Here is a 16,763-nt window from a genome sequence, read left to right as displayed (position 1 = left end):
CCTGAGGCAAAGGACAAGGTGGTGCCCATATTTGAAGCCAGTCAGACTGGCAGTTGAATCTCACTTCAACAATGGAGATGGGAAAGCATTTTCCACTGCACCCAAAGGCAGCAGGCTCACTTGGGGGAGCAGGGCAGGCCACTCTGTCCATCAACACTTGGCCATCACTTCCTGCCCCCCAGCACCCTCTGCCTGAAGCAGCTGCCTCACTCTGCCTAATGGTAGGGCTGGCCCTGTCGCCATCTTTGAGCAACCGGAGGTGTCACTATTTTGTGATTGGGGATGTGGGTTCTAAACTGGATTCACTGCACTGCTGCCTGGTGCATGGGCCATTTTTGGGGTGGCCACTTGTGAATTGCCAAAAAAAGAAAAGAAAAAAGAAGAAGTCAAAAGAAGACATCTATCTTCATAAAATATGCAAATGGTAACTAATACATATACATGCAAATTTAGAAATATTATAATTTAAATAGAAGTACAGTGTGTCCCTTCCTTCTGAGGGTTCTTTAGATTGGACTGGACATCCATTCAAATAGAGGACAGCTTCAAAATAGGGGACAATCCTCTGGCAGCCTTTCAAATAGAGAACTGTCCTGTGTGAATGGAGGGTGGGGAGGACAAATGGCCACCCTTCCCATTTCCCAGCTTCCCACATGGCTCATTTCCCAGTTTCTTCACCTCTTAAATTGGGATAGCTTGAGATCGAAAAACTCATTATAGTGGGTGGGTGGGATGGCCTCTTACACTCTGATATTACCACTCCAGAGGGCCAAAATATCAATATATGTTAAATAGCATGGGGGACAAAACAGAACCCCGAGGGACTCCACAGGCCAAGGAGTCGAACAGAAGTCCCCCAGCACCACCTGCTGGGTCCATCCCTCCAGGAAGGAATGGAGCCACTGTGAAACAGTGCCTCCAAGCCCCAACCCAAGTGAGGCGACACAAAAGGATACCATGGTCTGATATCTGATATTACCACTCCAGAGGGCCAAAATATCAAATATACCAGCATATTTCAATTTATTTATTTATTTATTACATTTATCTCACTATCTTCCTTCCATTGTGGAACTCAAGGTAGCTACATTTGATTTCCAGGTGGTCTCCAAACACCGACCAGATCCAGACTTCCTTAGCTTCAGCAAGGTGGCTGCCTCATATGCATTCAGACTATATCTTGGGTCCTTAAAGTTCTTACAGCCTGTAGCTCAGCCTTAAAAGAGGCATTTCAACCTGTTAAAATGAGGAAAACTTCATGCCGAAGCTGGGCAACTGCTGAACGATCAGCTCTTGGGGAAAATGGTTGCTTCTGCCCATATGTACCTGCCTGGATCCTAAGATCATCTTCAGGGGTCCTTCTCTTGGATTCCCTACCAAAGGTAGTGAGGCAGGTGGCTACCAGGAAGAAGGCCTTTTCTGCTATGGAACCCCAGCTGTGGAATGTCGGCAGCCCACTGTGAACAATTTGCCGAGCACTTAACAGACAAAATTGCTCGGATCCTCTCTGATGCTATAGTTGATACAGACCCAGTGGATGTAACTTTGGCACCTGCTTGTCCAGTGTTATTGGATACTTTTCAATTTGTACACCCTGAGGATGTGGACAGGATCCTTGGAGAGGTAAGTGCCACCAAATGCATGCTAGATCCTTTGTCCTCCCTGGTTCAAAAAGCAGCCAGAAGTGGTCTGGCCAAGTGGATAAGTGGAATGGTTAATGCCTCCCTCTACCAAGGCAGGCCTCCACCTGCCTGAAGGAGGTGGTAGTACAACCTATGTTGAAAAAGCCCTCCTTGAACCCCAATGTATTAGACAATTACCAGCCAGTCTCCAATATTCCATTTCGGGGCAAAGTATTGGAGCATGTGGTGGCCTCCCAACTCCAGGGTTTCCTGGATGAGATGGATTATCTAGATCCATTTCAATATGGCTTCAGACCTGGTTATGGGACAGAAACAGTTTTGGTTGCCTTTGTGGATGACCCACGCCAGGAACTGGACAAGGGTAGTGTGTCCTTGTTGGACCTCTCAGCAATGTTTGATACCATCGACCATGGTATCCTTCTGGGCCGCCTCACTTGGGTTGGGGCTTGGAGGCACTATTTTACAGTGGCTTCATTCCTTCCTGGAGGGATGGACCCAGCAGGTGGTGCTGGGGGACTTCTGTTCGACTCCTTGGCCATTGGCCTGTGGAGTCCCTCATAGTTCCGTTTTGTCCCCCATGTTATTTAACATATACATGACACCATTGGGAGAGGCTTTCCTGAGTTTTGGGGTGTGGTGCCACCAGTACACCGATCACACCCAACTCTACTTCTCCTTTCCATCCAGTTCCAAGGAATCTGTTTCAGTGCTAAAACAGTGTCTGTCGAGAGTAATGGACTGGATGAGGGCAAACAAATTGAAGCTTAATCCAGACAAGTCAGAGGTGCTTCTGGTCAGTCAAAAGGCAGATCAGGGAATAGGGATTCAGCTTGTGCTGGATGGGGTTACACTCCCCCTGAAGAAACAGGTTCACAGCTTAGGTGTACTCCTGGATTCAGCCCTGAGCCTGGATGCCCAGGTTTCAGCGGTGGCCAGGAGTACATTTGCACAGTTAAAGCTAGTGTGCCAGCAGCGCCCATTCCTGGAGATGTCTGACCTGGCCATGGTGACACATGCCTTACTTACATCTCATTTGGATTACTGTAATGCACTCCCCATGGGGCTGCCTTTGAAGAGTGTTTGGAAACTTCAGCTGGTTCAAAGAGCTACAGGAAGCACACAATTCCCCTGGTAAAACAGCTTCACTGGCTTCTAGTCTGTTTTCGGGCACAATTCAAAGTGCTGGTTATGACCTATAGAGACCTATATGGCTTGGGCCCAGGTTATCTGAAAGACTATATTCTCCCTTACAAGCCTGCCTGTGCCCTGAGATTTTCAGGGGAGGACCTTTCTCTTGGTCTCACCACCATCACGAGCACACCTGATGGGAACACGGGAGAGGGCTTTTTTGGTGGCTGCCCCAAGGCTATGGAACTCCCCTCCCAGGGAAACTAGACTGGCTCCCTCCTTGGTGTGCTTCCAGAGGCAGGCTAAAACTTTTTTTGTTCTGGCAGGCCTTGGGGAGTAGCCAATATAGAAGGGGTGGACTGTACTGGCAACCTCTGAAGAAGAATGAGACAAGATTTTGGAAAGCAATAAATGCTGGCTTTTTAAATCATTATTTTTGGTTGTGGAAATATCTGCTTCTTATTTTTCTGTACACAATTGAGACATCTACAAATGTACATTTTGAATAAATATAAAACAGATGTTCACATGTAAGTGTATAAATTTACAGCCTCAAGTACTGGCAAAAGCTTTCATATAAGGCTTGGAAATGAAGGATTTACAGACTTGAGGCTACAATCCTAGGCGTACTGCCTGGGAAATATGTCACACAAATATCTAAGGGGCTTGGGCTACCAATCTGATCCAATTAATTCTAAAGGCTATTTTATATCTGAACCCTTTTCATTTTTAGCCTCAGCAGTTAGTGACACCAGAAAGATAAAGTGAGCATCTAAATCTGACTTGAGGCACAATCCTATGCATGTTTAGACCAAAGAAAGTCCTAAAATCCCCAGTTTTCCCCAGCTACCTATGCTGGCTGAGGAATGCTGGGAGTTGTAGGACTTATTTAAGTCTAAACCTACATAGAATTGTGTCCTTAGTTGTGTTGGACTCCAACATCCACCATTCCCAGCCAGCAGGCAAATGGCTGTATTAGCTGTGGATAATGGGAATTGTAGTCCACTACATTTTGAGGGCACCTGGTTGGGAAGGCTGATCTGGATGGATATTCTGGCAGGTTATGGGTTTTAAGGGTGCTAAGCACCCACGAGCAGTAGTAAAAATAAATATTCATTTTCTTTCTGTAATTTTAGGAGAATGAAGCAGTAAAGTAATTGAAGCCAATGGGAACGTGTACGCTCCGCATTCTTAGAAAATTGGATGACGTACTCATCAAATGAAACATGGGCTGGAAATTAAACTCAGGCTAATATTAAAAGCTGGCCTTGTTTCTATGGGAAAATAAAGAAAAGAATGCAATTTCAAACCTGCTTTTTTCTATCTTTGTAGTTTGATCAATGTAATTGTTATATTGTTTGGGAAGCAACTGATGTGCGCATGTATTTATAATATAATGGAATGTAACATCTGCCATTGAATGACAGCTACAACTAGTGATGCTTCTCCTCCAAAAAAGGATTATGTTTCTGAATGTCCTCCAAACATTTAGCAAAATAAGCCAGGTGCTGCATTGGTTTTAATGAGGATTGGACTCCCATTGTAGCACCCAAATGTGATCCTATCCCCATTTCCCCTTCTTACCTATTATTATTATTATTATTATTATTATTATTATTATTATTATTTATAAAGCGCCATCAATTTTCATGGCGCTGTACAGAATAAAACGAAACAAGACAATCTGCCATATGGCTTACAATCTAAAATCACCGTAACAGACAGGGAAGGGAGGGAAAAACCCAATAGGGGTAGGGGACATTAAAACTAAATATAGACTACTATGACCACGCTACAGTATGACCAAGCTTTTGAGAAAAGAAATGTTTTCAAGTGAGATTTAAACACAGAAATTGACATTGTAGTTCGCAAATGCACTGGAAGAGAATTCCAGGCATAGGGGGCAGCGAGCGCGAATGGTCGAAGACAGTGAGAGATGTGGAAACTCTTGGGCAGGTAAGAGAAACGGTGTTATTGGAGCAGAGGGCAGGAGCAGGGCGTGTTAGGGAGGACTCAGGATGGACATCTCAGTAGGACAGCTGTTAATTCTTATACACTACCACAAATGCAGACTACATTAGCAGAGATGCTAGGAACTATGAGAAATGTAGTTCCCATAGTTTCTAACAACCCTGGATGCTGGTGCTCATATGAGTGGCATCCTCTAGAGCAGCGGTTCTCAACCTGTGGGTCGGGACCCCTTTGGGGGTCGAATGACCCTTTCACAGAGGTCGCCTAAGACCATCGGAAAACACATATTTCCGATGGTCTTAGGAAACTGTATTGACTGAACTATGTCATGTATCATCTTTTGTATTATTAAAGCTATTGTTATGTATTATTTTCATTAGCAAACCATCCCATGACAATGGATCATGTAGAGAAGAACGAAAATAATTTTATGGTTGGGGGTCACCACAACATGAGGAACTGTATTAAAGGGTCGCGGCATTAGGAAGGTTGAGAACCACTGCTCTAGAGATACTTGGAAGTGTGAGGACATATCCAATAGCTCTTGACAGCTCGGGATGTTGCCATGTATACTTGCGGCAGTATATAGTAACTAATGGAACTAACAGAGGCCTACCACAGTTAGGGTGACCATATGAAAAGGAGGACAGGGCTACTGTATCTTTAACAGTTGTATTGAAAAGGGAAGTTCAGCAGATGTCATTTGTATATATGGAGAACCTGGTGAAATTCCCTCTTCATCGCCACAGTTAAAGCTGCAGGTGCCCTGCCCTCTTTTAAATCTGGTCACACTATAGCTGCAGTATAGTTCTTGAAGCTTTAACTGTTGTGATGAAGAGGAAATTTCACCAGGTGCTGTATGCATACAAAAGGACACCTGGTGAAATTCCCTTTTCTATGCAACTGTTAAAGATACAGGAGCCCTGTCCTCCTTTTCATATGGTCACCCTAACCACGGTGTCTGTTGTAAACCCTGCCTATTGTTAAGTGCTACCCTAAATATATTAGGGCAAGGGTCTCCAATGCAAAACTCTCCACTCTTGTCCCCTTAATTAATTTATTTTTTTTAAATAAAAAACTTGAAAAATGTTAGGGAGTTCCTGAAACTGCCACTGCTCGTCTGTTTGGCAGTCAGGAAGAGGAGGAGAAAAGAGTTGTTTCCTGGCCCCCTCCAATCTTCTTCCATCCCCGCAAACCTTTCCCCTTTGCTCTTCTCTCTCTCCACTCCCTGGGGTGGTCTTCGTGGTGCTGAGTTGGCTCCACATTCCCCTAAGACCCCATGGTTTCCCTTACCCAGGGTGGTGTCAGGTAATCCTGACACCAAGGAGGGAGAATGGCATTTCCAACGGTCATCCGGGTACTGGAGCCACCCGCTGCCCTCTTCCTGGTTTCTGGTGACCAATCACCAGTTGCCTTCCACCAGAACACCCCCCTCCCCTGATCAGTCCTGAAGCGAGGACAGATGGTGGAAGAGCTGTACAGACCTCCAAAAAAGTTGGGGTAAATCCCTGACTTTTTCAATGCGCAGCTTTATGGGAAAGCCCTGTGGTGGCTGCAAATCTGTGGCTGCATCATACAATTGACACAGCGCAGATTTGCAGCCACCATGGGGCTTTGGCTGCATATAGACAGCCCCCCTGTCTCAGGCCCTGCTATTTCCCTGCATTCCCTGTCCCTAGCCTTCTTTCACTTCCTTCCTAGCCCCTGGCCTTGCTCGTTCTCTCCCACTAACTCCTTTTTCTTGCTGTCTGTCTCTACTCCCAGCCTTTAGCCTACCTATTTCTCTCCCTCTGACCTCTTTACCTTGCTGTTTCTCCCCCTCCTTGCCTTGCTCTTTCTCTCCCCTCTATCTCTTTGTCTTGCTAATCCCCCTCCCTCCCATCCTCTAGCCTCACTGTTTCAATCCTCCTCACGTCTTTTGACTAGCCATCCCCCCTCCCATGGCAGCCATTATGTGACTAGCCACATCTTCCATGGGAATCATTTTGTGGTGGCATCCACAGGACTTTCTCAGATCCTGAAATGTGCCTATGGGTCCAAAAAAGACTGGGGACCCTGTGTTAGAGATATTAAATAAGGTTGCATGCAAACTGGGACCTTTTACTAGAGATATTAAATAAGGTTGTATACACAATCATTGCCCAAAACAATTTTCAATTATCTTCTTGCCAAGAGCTACCCTTCTGAAATTGAGATTTATGTCCACTCCGACTGGTCAGAAGATGTCCTACTGTACAGAAGTCTTTCTGTATATATTCCATGCCCATCTTTCATTTACTTCAGCCAAGAAAGAGTCTTTCTCTAGGAATGACAGCAAAAACGCCGTGTTGGAAGCTGACATTTCTGCTAATCTTGTAAAGCTGCTAGCTAAACTTTCACACATTTGCCATTTATTTGACTTTTGAAATGTGATGGGAACAAGCTAAAAATAAGATATTAATTGAAACTAATTTATGTCGAGGAAGGCGATGTTTTGATGGCAGAGTAAAAATGTAAAATGCCCTTGACTCTGCTTCCAGCTATATGATAACAAATTTGCCAGTATTCGCTCAATGTACCCTACAGCCTCGGGACCAGCAAAGAGATGAAGATGATGAGAGATGCTGTGTCAGACAGAGAAGGAGGATCACCAGGCATGTTGAAATCTGCTGAATAGGCTTTGTACAAAAAGCCCTGCTTTGATTTCAGAAGTGTAATAACTTCTCGTCTGCTGGTGCTTATCGGAATGACAGCCCGGAGCTCAGCTGCCATGGTGCCCTTGTCAGAATCAAATTACCCCAAAGGTCAAAATCATTAACACACATTTTAAAGGAGATGAAAACACCAGTGAGAAACTTACAAGCTTTCACTACTGCAGTCTATTCTGGTACAGTTCCCCCCTAGCTTTGTTGTACATGTGAGTATAGGGCAGGTGAAAGAAAAAGCCAGATGTGTAAGCCTCATGCACCAGTGTAAATGTTTCTCTTTAGAATAGTGTTAATATTTTCCAGGACTGACAAATTGTGATGATGTAGATGCTTGTGCAGTAACTTCGCTTCTCCTCCCTGAAGGTGTGGAAGGGAAGCCTCTACAATATTACGGCTCAAAGTATGAGAATATCTTGGCCATAGCCTCTGCTCGTAATATTTCAATGGGGATAAAACTTGATCAGGATGCCAGAAAGAGGAAACGTATCACCAAAAACAGAGGACAAAAAAGACACGGGTTTGCATAAACATGCAACATTTAGAAATATTTGCATTTAAAATAGAAATCCAATAGACATGCAATACATCACAGCAGAGTGGAGAAGACTGAGCAGGTGACGTGTGCACCTGCTCTATCTGCTGCCCAGGTGCTAACTGTGGATGAGCAACTCCAGGGCCAATTGCTCACCCTTCTTAGAATTCTTTGTCTTTAAACCAGACCTGGTGTAGACAGCTCTTCAAACAGAGGATGCCTTCACATATAAGATTGTCTTCTGCAATGTAGGTCAGATGCTGACACTCCATGTCACTTCTAGAAGCTCTCTGTCAGAAATATAGTGAATTACTCCTGAACCTGTCCATCTTGAATATGTCACTAGCGTCTCATAGTCAGAGGTATCTCCAAGCATTGAAAGGAAGTACAGATCAGAGGCCAAGGCCAATGAAATCCAGTGGTGTCTATCTAGCTACAGTGGTTACTTATTCAATGTTCCCCAGCCCTCTCACAAAGAGTCGGGTAGCAAGAAGAGAGGTGTTAATAAGAACGCCTCAGGTTTTTGTAGGCCTGAACAGAACATTTCTCATTTGGCCCGCATTTTTTACATTGAATATATCAGTCACTGCTGTGGCTCAAAAGCTTTTGGGTTTATGTGTTGCTGCCCCATGAGGTGAGTCACTGAACTGCATGTTGTCATCTCTGCATCCCAGTTTAGCATCCTCAGGCCCAGGCCTGCCTGGTGCCGCCCACTCACTCTGGCTGTTAAGAGGACCTTCTGTTCCATTTAAGCCTTGCTTGAGTAGTCAGCCTTCCTGAACTCTCATGTGTTCCTGTATCCCTTGGTTCTCCTTCAATCCTGAGTTCTGGCTTGCTCCCCAGTCCTGCCTCCTGGGCAGGATGTACACTATTGCTTTAAAATGGTTTATAGCTGTAGTGACAACTGCTGGGGCCCAGGACACACACCATATTCAGTTTTCAAAACGTTTTCAAAGTGTCATACCCTGCTTGGTGCAGATCTGGCCCAGGTTTGTTCTTTGGTCCTGACTTGCTCTTCAGTCCTAACCATTCACTTTTCCATGGCTCCTGGCTCAGCACAGACTGCTGGCCCAGTCCTGGGCGTGGCAGTAGCTAGTGCTGCTGCTCCTTCTCATCATTGCTAGTGTGTGCTGCCATCCTCCAGTGGGCATTGGGGCCTAGTGGGAAAGGGCAGGCAGGTGAGTCAGTAAGTACATGGCATCAATGAGGTGACTGCTGTGGAATTGAGATGCCTTGGGCTATCACAGATTTAAATTCATGCCACAATTGGCCAAGTGGGCTGATGAGTGGGGCAAATGGTAACAGCCATGAAAGCCTAAAAGAATAGCATGGTGGAGTGGTGATTGGTGGTGGCTGCTTTCTAATTTAAATGTTCTGCAGCTGCCATGCAATACTTTAATGGCTTCTGGAACACAACTTTATTTTTTTTAAAGTCTTATACATTTGAGGATATGCACAAGGGCTAAACAAAGATTGTCATAGAAGATTGCATTTTCTGATGTCTCTTGTTGACACTAGATCTTCTGCTGATCCAGTTCCAGCAGCTGTCTGGACATGCCGATGTTGAGCCTGGAGCTGGTATTCCTGGACATAAAACATATTGCCAGGGGAATAGCAATAATATTACAAGTCCAGTTCAAAATGCGTCTATGACTATACATGTTTCGTTCATAGTCAAGGACATAGGTGAAAGTAACTTCAAAAGGCAGCACAGCACTGCTTTTCTTCCCTTTTTTGGCAAGGTGATTAAGGAAACCTTTGGGAAGAAAATCCAGAATCAAAGACCTTCCATTTAATTCTCCTGCTATCTCTTCCCTAGTGTGGCCCTCCTTCCTGGGTACCAAGCAAGCTGAAAAGTTCAGTGGTAGGATTATTTGACAGAACTGTTCTCCCTCTTCAACTCTCATAATATATCCCCCCAGTATCTCCTGGAGAGACATCTTGTTGTACGTAGAGATGGGTTGGCTCCAGACTTATGCCTTAGCTAGACCTACCTGTAAATCCGGGCTAGAGGAGGGGAGATCCTGTAATGCAACTATCATGGGATCTCGCCCTCATTCACACGTGAGGTGCGACGAGCTCTGGAGGAGAGCTGTCGCACCTGCCATTTTTTTAAGTTTTAAAGGGCCAGCAGCACAGGAGCGCTCTAGCGACGGCAGGTAAGGTTTTTTTTTAAAAAAAATTCCCTGCTCCCCCGCGATCCCCCCTGCTGTGATCTCTGATCCCCCCATCCCCCTGGCTCCATTTCCCCCAATCCCCCTGGCTCCATTTCCCCCCATCCCCCCTGGCTCCATTTCCCCCCATCCCCCTGGCTCCGTTTCCCCCCCCCCCCCCAATCCTGTGACTATCAGGGCAGTAGCTGGGAAAAGCTGGGAAGCTGGGAAAAGCTGGGAAAAGCTGAGTAGCTGGGAAAAGCAGCTGTGCGCCGTCCGCTGCTTTTCCCAGCTACTCACAAGTAAATGCAGTAGCCAGGAAAAGCAGCAGAACGGGCTACACGCCCGCGGTCTCAGGCTCAGCCCAAGGCCGTGGGAGATATCGGGCCACAAACGGTGCCGGTTATCCCGGGCCAAGGGAGGGTTACCCCTGCCTGAGCCCAGGATCCCCTGTGCATCATCTGGATGCACAGGGGCCGGGCTGGGGCTCGCACCGGGCTACCCCATCATCTAGCAAGGCCCTTAGTCATGCTTAGAGTAGAACTATTGAAATCAATGGGAGCCATGATGAATTTGTTAAGTCTGTTCTAGGTGTGACTAGCTCTGGACCTACATGCTTATGGGTTATAAGCATAACCCATATGGTTATCTATGACTGGAAAGAAATAAGTGGATTAATAGTATGCCTGTAGAATCCGATTGAGGGGGAAACAATTTAATCAAGGGTTGGAACAACTTTTAGCCTGAGGGTCAAATGAAGAGCCAGTGTGGTATAGCAGTAAGAGTGTTGGAGTGGGATTGGGGAGGTCTGGGTTCTAGTCCCCACTCAGCCATGAAGCTCACTGGGTGACTGGTGCTCAGCCTAACCTACCTGACAGGGTTGTTGAGGATAAAATGGAGAGGATGATGACCATGTGACTTGGGTTCCATGGAGGAAAAAAGTGGTATAGAAATGTAATAATAAATAAAAAAATCAATTTAAAATCAATTTCAGAGAAACTTTTGGGTTACACTTTCCAGTACTGGGCAGGGCCAAATGCAAAGCCCCAAATACAACCACCACCCTCCCTGCCTACAATACTTTAAAGCTCTTACTGCTACTGACTAAGCCTTAGGAGAGGCATTTCATCCTTTCAGAATTGGCGGAAACTGCATAAAAGCGAGGAAACCACAAACAATTGGTAGATGGGAGAAAGGAGATGGAGTCCGGGGAAAGAGGCGTGGCCTTTTTGGAAACCCCAGTGGGCCAGATTTGTCCATGGGCCTGAGGTTCCCCACTCTTGAAGTAAAGTGCTCCACCACTCTGATGGGAGTCCACTAGGGCAAGGAAAGTATTTTTGGAAAATAAATATCCAGCCATGAGACATGAGAGACGTGTTATTCCCTCCATTTGAGGGATAGAGCTATGCTGGAACCTAGACATGTGTTTGGATGACAACAATGGTCCTGATAGAGCTTATCCAAAGACATTTTGTGTAGTCACATGAAGTTGGCCTAAAAGCTACCAAGGGTTTCGTGGCTGCTACGTAACCTATTTCGAACAGCAACTAAAATACCGCTATAAATCAGCTCTTGATGTGAACACAGCTTCTTCAAGTTATAACGTAACAACATAAAAATAACTAAGAAGCAAAAACAAAAAAGCGCACCACCACCACCGAAAACTGCCTGAAAACACAATCTAGTAAACTAGACAGAAGACAGGGAACTTTAGAAACCCCAGAAGGGAGAATGATTTATCATGATCATTCTCTCATTAGTTGCAGGAAACACAGAGGACGTCAATCTTTATGAAGAGTCCTGAATAAAGGGAAGCTATTGGCTTGTAAAAAGAGGGCTGTGATGGAAACCACAGCTGAAACTTACAAAGAATCAAAGCACATTTAGCCAAGGCTATACCATATTATGCAAAATGGTGAGGTGAGGGTGAAGCCAAAATGGCTTCGCTTTAAGCCAATATATTGGAAAATTATCAGAATAATCAGCCATTAGAATGCATTTCAAAAGCTGAAGGCATCAGCAATGGCATCTGAGGATACTGAATGATCCATACATGAAGTTGGCAGTCTTAAATCCACGGTTTTCAACCAAACAAGCCGATGAGGGTCACCTGGCGCCAATATTGTTATCTTTTCGGCGCCAGGTCAAGACCTTTCTCTTGTCCCAGGCATTTAACAGCATTTAACAACATATGCTAAGTTTGTTTGATTTTTAATGGACCCCAGAACTGTTGTTGTTTAAAATGGATACTATTTTATACTGTTGTTTTTATATATTTTTGATGGTTTTAAATTTTGTATACTTTTTTTTAATGTCCATTGTTTTTAACTTTTGTAAACTGCCCAGAGAGCTTTGGCTATGGGGCAGTATATAAATTTAATAAATAAATAAATAAATAAATACATGTTTGGTGACTAGCTAAGACTGTACAGCTTTGGTGTACAGTGATATATGAATCTATTAAATAAATAAAGACAAAAAGGCCTGATTTTTTTAGAATATTCTTAATAGCAGTCAGAAGCTGAATTGGCTTAAATTTTAGATTTCAATATTGACAGTTGTTGGCTGTCATAGTTGTGTTAGGATTCACCTTCAGAGGCGAGGGGCAGGCTTCCTGAGGTAACCAAGCCCCTGCAAAACCTCTTCCTAATCCCTGAGAATGTCATATGTATTAACTGTAGCTTCAGCAGCACAAGGTCTCTCAAGAGTGTCCAGTTGCGTACATGTGATAAACCCACTCAGTTTATGATAGTTTGTGTGGAGTTGAGGGTTGTGTTTTCCTCAAGAGTTCACCTTGACTATCCTTATTTCCTACATATATTTTGCATGTTTTTTTATTCTAAATTGGTCATCTACAGTGCACAGCCTGTCTCAGAGAAGCCTCGCTCTAAGGTAGGAATATACAAGAATATGCCTGAAACTGGCATCCTGGTCAGATACACTTTGTATTTGATTAAAGAAATCCTTGGTTTTAATCAATTTACCATGATCAGCTATACCACCTTTCCTGTGCTTTCTGACCACTTCTGTGGCTTAATTTGAAATGGAAATAATGAGGTAATAAAATGATCCAGTTTGAATTGGTTTGAATTTTCCCTGTAAATAGGAAGTGCCGCTATAAAAACAGTACCATCTAGTGGCTGTACAATGAAAAATATAGAGCTTGCAGATAAAGGGAGAAGGGTAGCACATGTAAACAGGCAATCTTAACCCCACAAAGAATCCAGAAGCAGAAGCCCAAGTAAAATTGTGTGATAAAAAGCCTCTGTACGGAGATGCTCTGAGTCTCCCCAGTCCTAGTCTAACCCAATCTAACTACTACACTGACTCTCTGGCTCTATGATCCTTCTGTGTCTAGCTTGTTGTTAAATACAAATAGTTTATACCATGCTGTCAAAATTCTCAGTTGTTGGTCTCCATCCCACCCTGTGGCCAGATCTACGCCAAGCAGGATATAGCACTGTGGCCACATCTAGACCTAAGGTTTATCCTGGGATCATCCAGGGTTCGCCCCTGCCTGAGCACTGGATCCCCTGTGTGTCACCTAGATGAACAGGTTTGACCCCTGGATGATCCAGGGATAAACTTTAGGTCTAGCTATGGCCTATGAAAGCAGCATGAAAGCATTATATAAGAGGCAGGAGCCACACTAAGCAGGATATAGCAGTATGGAAGTGGTATGGAAGTAGTATATTGTATGTGTCATGGGCCCCAACAGTTGTCAGTGCACTTCAATGTCACTATAAAGTCGTACTGTAGCTCCTGCCTCTTATATACTGCTTTCATACCACTTTCATAGTACTATATTCAGCTTGGTGTAGATCTGGCCTATATCTCTGATAGGCTGGATTATTTAGGCATTTCAGGTTACATTTGCATCACAGTAAAGCTTCCAGTTCCCAATTGTCCTCTTGAGAGAAGGTATGTCCAGAGTTTGGCTGAATCTTCCTCACAATGAGGATTTGAGGATAAGCTCCTCTTGAAATATTTTTCTTAAAGCATCCTTACATCTGTGATTCAATGAGAAAATGTGTTCTGATAACATTATCTGGTCCCAGTGCCTTATATGAACATACATAGAGTCAAAAGACTCTACACAAAACTGTTGACATTCTAGGATCATCTATCTCATAAATGGCATAATATTCATTGTCAGTTTTGGAGCCTCTTTCAAAAATTCTGTGAAGAGGAAAAAAGGCAGGATATAGATGTAATACTACTACAGCTAATACTACTACTAATATACACCACTGGCCATGGAAGTTAAAGAACTATGGCAACAGGAAAAGGTCACAGTTATCCCATTAGTCACACCAGTCACTGGCATCACATCAAAAAATTATACAGAAAATCTTCAGAAACTGGGCCTACCAAAGTACATCCACACCAACAGCCAGAAAGCAGTCATACTTAAAACATGCTTAATTGTCAGGAAATCCCTGAATCAGTAAAAGACAGCATGACTTTGCAAAGCCCGTTAAGTCCACCATGAGCGAGAAACCGCCATGAGCGAAAAAAGAGACGACGACAACAACAACAACAACAACAACAACAACATGCTGGGGGTGGGGGAAGGATCACAATGGTAATCCAATCCCCAACCTATGTGCCACATTTCTTAGGCTGTCTGCATGTTGTGATTGATTTTCATGAATAACGCGAATGCTGAAATTAATACTAGACTAGCATCCCATTGGCAAAGCAATAATTGAATTGGTTCTTCATGCATAGACTTGGGCCCCGTCTCCAATGAGGTGTCTTCTGATGCTGATGCAGTTTCTTGAAATGGCATCTACTCCTCCTGTTGCACACAGAGCCAATTAATCCAGCGTAGACTTGATATAAATCTCGCTTTTGTGAGATAAATGTAACCCCAAACCACATTAATTGGGCCATGTAGGTGAGTCTCGGGGCATCAACATTTCCTTCCTTTTTCGTTTTCCTTTTTAACATTCATTAACCTTGGTGAGAAAGAGTGGAGATTAAGCAATGTGCTGACTTTCTCAGGAGTAAGCCTCATTGAAGAGAATGCGATCTATTTCTGGGCAGACATGGTTATCTGTGCCAGCTAGTTGTTCTTTAAGGCAAAGAAATAATAAGGACAAAGTTGAGAATGTGTCACATTCATTAAGCTTATTCGCAGGTGCAATGATGTGCAGGTACATATTAACAAACAAACAAAAAAACCAGTTGTCAGCAGAGAATGAAGCTGAAGGAAGGGTTAACTCCTTCCATTCCTGTCAGGTCCACCCTTAGCTGACCCAATTTTCTGTTCTTTCAGCGTTGAAGCCACTCCTCTTCCCCCTGGAGTAGTACCATCACTTTAGGATACACTGACTCCCAAAATGCATGGAAGTTGCAGTAACCAGAAAATCTATCACAAAAGGATTTCGCGAAAATGCTGTTTTTATGGCAAGAAAACCTGGAACTAATACAGTGTCATGCCTGTGTGTGAAACACAGTAACACTGTGTAGATTGGACCTTGGAACCCATTAATCATCTTCACAATCTGCTTATGAATACATATTTTTGTAAAGAGCTGCACAAGTACATTATATAACTTTGTTTTTATGTATAGCAACTATTTTATTTATTTGTGTACATTTGTTTAAATATTTCCAGGTAGCATCCAAGTCTTTTCTGATATATGCGGAGAACTTCCTTTCCTACTGTACTAATAAAGATGCAGCTGGGAATTTATCTGACCCAAAGCTTGATGCTGAATTCTGTTGAGATCAAACAGCAGGAAGGCCCAAGAACTGGCATTTTGGCAGAGCATGAGCTGTTGTGCAGCCAAAAATAATGTTCATGCGAAATGAACTATGGATGAATCTTGGATCAATTTCCCCAAGGATTACAGTTAATATCATGAAGTTCTCATGACAATTTTTCAATAATAATAATAATAATAATAATAATAATAATAATAATAATAAATATGGAACAGTCATGCTTCAGAAATTTATCTGTCCTAAACACACATTCCTAATGGTAGAGACAGGCAGATGGAGAGTCGGCGATTCTATCCTGTATTAAGTTTCCTCTTTGTCTGGACATGATATTTTCTTGCCGATATTGTTGTGTATCATCAGATGACCTTGACATTCTGCCAATTGAGGTAAGCACAGTTAATAAATATCCCATTTTCTAATATTGTAGTAGTGTCAGAAAGTGAACCTTATAAAGAATCAATTGGGGGTTTTGTGTCCCATTTCTTCTCTTGGAGAACAAGAAAATCTTTTTGTCTTAGCAGATACACACACACACACATGCATGTAGCTGTAGCTGTTTGAACCATTAGAAAAAAATTCAAACAGCTATAATAGCATAATATTGTAGCTAAAAAGACACAGAAAGGGTGGCCAGTTGTTCTATTTTACCACAGGCAGACCTCTATTTCAGAGAGCTGGCAGAGTGCAGTCCTCTCTTTGAAGGTGTCCTCTAGTTGATGGGCTGTCCAGTCCAAGTCTGCTTTAAAAAGTCAAAGAACCAGAAGGCAGGAGAGCAGCAGGGGGCCTTGAGATTGCCCATCAAAACTTAGCATTAGGACAGCAGACTGAGCAGCTACACAAGTTGCATGGTTAGTCTTCTCTACAATGGTGAGATGCATTGTATTTCTATTTAAATTACAGTCATTATTTCTAAATT

Source organism: Elgaria multicarinata, chromosome 5, assembly GCF_023053635.1.
Source record: "Elgaria multicarinata webbii isolate HBS135686 ecotype San Diego chromosome 5, rElgMul1.1.pri, whole genome shotgun sequence".
In the NCBI taxonomy this organism is placed as follows: domain Eukaryota; kingdom Metazoa; phylum Chordata; class Lepidosauria; order Squamata; family Anguidae; genus Elgaria; species Elgaria multicarinata.
This window is presented reverse-complemented; position numbering follows the sequence as displayed.